Genomic DNA, 3916 nt, shown 5'->3' on the forward strand with positions numbered 1-3916 from the left:
AATGTCCATCAGTGACAGATTGGATTAAGAAAATGTGGCACATATACCCCATGGAATACTATGCAGCCATAAAAAAGGATGAGTTTGTGTCCTTTGTAGGGACATGGATGCAGCTGGAAACCATCATTCTGAGCAAACTATCACAAGATCAGAAAACCAAACACCGCATGTTCTCACTCATAGGTGGGAACTGAACAATGAGATCACCTGGACTCAGGAAGGGGAACATCACACACCGGGGCCTATCATGGGGAGGGGGGAGGGGGGAGGGATTGCATTGGGAGTTATACCTGATGTAAATGACGAGTTGATGGGTGCAGCACACCAACATGGCACAAGTATACATATGTAACAAACCTGCACGTCATGCACATGTACCCTACAACTTAAAGTATAATAATAAATAAATAAATAAATAAATAAATAAATAAATAAATAAAAATTAAAAAAAAAAAAGAAAAGCAATGTCATAAAATCAAATAAAATTAAACATGTTTTACTTTTTGCCTCACAAGAACGTAAAAATTATGGAGGGGAACTTAACAGGGAATTTAAAAAAAGGTAACACAATTTTTCCTTTTAGTAGTCCTTGCGTAGTTATGACAGAATAGTTTCCACTTTTTGTTTCTTTGAACTGGGATTTTGGTCCAAAGTTTTGTCTGTTTCTAGTATCTGCTTCTGCCTCCCCCTCTATCAGATCAGCTTCCTCCACGGCCACCATCTCTTGGTGCTCCGTGGCTTGAACTGCTGTAGGAATCACGTGGAGGAGGGTACCCCCTTTCCATAGAAGAGTGAAGACCGCTTTCTTGTCTGCCAACCCGATCACGACCAGTTGAGTAGAGATCACTTCGGCTGCTTGAGTGACTGTCTCAACTTCCACCATATCCATCCCGTGAGCTGCTGTAATCATCATAGGGACTGCTTCCACCATAAGATGGCGGGGGCCCTCGTGTAGGTAGAGCACTACGTGAGTTACTATAACTCTCATATGCATCTCTGTAGGAAACTCCACTTGGATGATCTGAATAGTCACGATCACGACCATATCCATCTCTATCGCTATAGCCTCTTGATAGATAGTCATCACGTGAACTGGAATGACCCTAATCACGGTAAGTATAATCTCGTGGTGGTGGTGCATAATCTCTAGTATCACGAGAACTTGGGTAATCTCTGCTTGAATAGCTGTCTTTAGTAGAATACCCATCATCTCTTGGGGACAAATAAACATCTCTACTAGAGGGCAATGGTTCCCTTCCAAGTGGACCTCCCTAACTGTCTCTTCCACGTGATACAGGAGCTCTTCCTCCCTTTCCACTGCTACTGCTAACTGGTCTTGAAAGTGCAGATCTCTTGGGAGGAGGACCCCCATTTTTTGGTGGTGGTCCTGTTTTTACTGGGAGTGGTCCCCTAGAAGAACTCATGTTAAAATTCATCTAATATTCATTGTCATCCATGTGTCCTCCCCGTGAGGGAGGTCCCCTGGTTCCTCCACTTCCTCGTCTTCCACCTCTAAGACCTCTTGGAGGGCCTCTACTTCTTGGAGGTGGAGGCGGTCCACGTCTACCACTTTCAAATGATGGTTTGGTGACTTGTTCCACCTTGATGGCTTTTCCATCTAATGACTTTCCATTCATATCTCTGGCTGCATCCTTAGCATCTGCTGGGCTTCAAAGGTGACAAAAGCAAATCCTCCTGATTTGTTGGTTTCTGGGTCTTTCATCAAGAGTACTTCCACTATTCGTCCATATTTGCCAAATACTGCTTCAAGAGCTTTCTCATTTGTTTCCGTATTAAGACCACTAAAGAAGAGCTTTCCTGGGTGATCTGCTTCAAACTTATTTTTTATTTTTTATTTATTTATTTTTTTTGCCAGTGAGTCGCAGAAGTGACAATGGGTTCAAGCTCCAAGGAGCTCACTGACACAGGGTTCCTAGCAGCTCAGCACCAGTGGCGGCTGCCGGGTCCAAGGACCGAACCGTGAAGCCACTATCTCTACTGTGCAACTTTGGTATTTATTTTAACTTAGCTTCATCTGAATCAAGATGCTGACAAGATGCTGTAGAGTCCATAGTTTTTCTTTTTAATTTATCAGAGAATTATATAGCTTACTATTTGCCAAACATCACTCTAATCATTTAAAATACTATCTCATTTAATCTTCACATCAACTCTATAAGGTCAGAGCTATGATCTATTTGGCAAATGACTTATTTAAGTCACAGAACTAGAGGACAGCAGAGTCAGGATTTGAACCCTAGCACTTTGACGCTACAGTCCATGTTTATAACCATGACTATGCTGCCCTATGACGTCACACATATCTGACAGTGTGGAAAGGAAAACAAAATCTTTTCTGCAACTCTTCTCTTTTTAACTAAAAAAGCTACTTGTAACATTTTCAATTGAAAAAGGAAATAACAAAAAGTAACTGCTATTTTCTGTTTTAAAGCTTATCTAACACTTTGACAAAACTTAGCTTGAGGAGTAAAGTGTGTATTTGATAAAAATGAAAATATTAATGGTTAATGTCAATGATTTAGGTTAAACATCAACTATTTGCCTATGATAATTCCACTTATATTGCTAATTTTAAAATCTGTTCCAGAAAGTGGTTTTATTTCAGAGGAAAACTCATTTATAAGCCTTGTAATCGATGGTTAATTTTTATACAATTTTGTTTCCTCCAATTTCTCCAAACAAAATTAATCTGGGTTTATGTTGTATATACATTTGATTGTATGTAATTAAGAATACATGCACTCAATTTTCCTATTGTATCTAATATTATTTTATAGCGACTTTTCAGAACATTCTGTACTATTGATAATTTGTTTTTGCAATGTAATATGAGATGAGAACTCAAAAAAAGACTGTGTGCTTTAGGAGAGGAAAATGTTAAACAAAATTTGTTTATAAAATACATGAACTAACAATGATGAATTGAAGAATATTATCTCACTAACTTGCATTGTGTAATTCCTCTCATCCCACAGTGTAAGATCTCAGACAAGGTCTACTCTCTTTATTCTAAAAGGGAAAATTTGATCACAGTTTTGTGGGTAGTCTAGGGTATGATAGCCAGTATACGATTGAGCAAAAACTCAGATTTTCTACTTATGAGGAAACCAATAAGAAATAGTTTCTGCCTTATCCAAACAGCAAAACTCCAAAGAATACTTTTAAAGCAGGTTAGAAGAAACGTCCAAAACCTATGTGAGAAAAATTATAAAATTCTCTGAAAATCACATAGAACAAATGAAAAGACACCATGTTCTTAAGAGCCAGGAGTGTTACATGTTCTTAAAGAGAACTCCACATGGTATGGATGTTATTTCCCCCTACAGTTACTTATAAATTTAATAAAAGCCAAACAGCAATTATTTTCAGACCTTTTTTCAGAAGACTTGTTTTTCAACTTTTTTCTCAGAGTTTTTCCAAATTGCATGTTAGAACAAAAGGACCTAACACACATCTATAGAACTTTTCATCCAAAAGCAACATGAGACACATTCTGTTCTAGTGTCTAATGCAACATTTTTTAGGATAGACCATATGATCGCTGCAAAACAAGTATTACCAAATTTGAGAAGATTGAAATTATATCTAATATAATTTCCAATCACAATAACATGAAACCATAAATTAATAGCAGGAAGAATCTTGAAAAATTTGCAAATATGGAAAAATTAAACAATATACTCCTGGACAACCAATGCATTATAGAAGAAATCAGAAAGGGAATTTTAAAATGTCTTGGCACAAATGGCAACAGAAATACAACTTACCAAAGCCTATGGGATACAGAAAAGTAGTTCTAAGAGGGAACTTTATAGCAATAAAAGCTCATATTAAAAAAGAAGAACCGATGGGGGGCGGAGCAAGATGGCCGAATAGGAGCAGCTCCAGTCTTCAA

The 3916-nt window shown here is 37.7% G+C and overlaps 1 pseudogene; it reads right to left on the reverse strand.

Annotated features, from left to right (window-relative positions):
- Positions 1-665: 665 nt before the first annotated feature.
- LOC112617772 lies at positions 666-1817 on the reverse strand (annotated as a pseudogene).
- Positions 1818-3916: the final 2099 nt, after the last annotated feature.

This window comes from Theropithecus gelada, unplaced genomic scaffold, assembly GCF_003255815.1.
Source record: "Theropithecus gelada isolate Dixy unplaced genomic scaffold, Tgel_1.0 HiC_scaffold_4145, whole genome shotgun sequence".
Classification (NCBI taxonomy): Eukaryota; Metazoa; Chordata; class Mammalia; order Primates; family Cercopithecidae; genus Theropithecus; species Theropithecus gelada.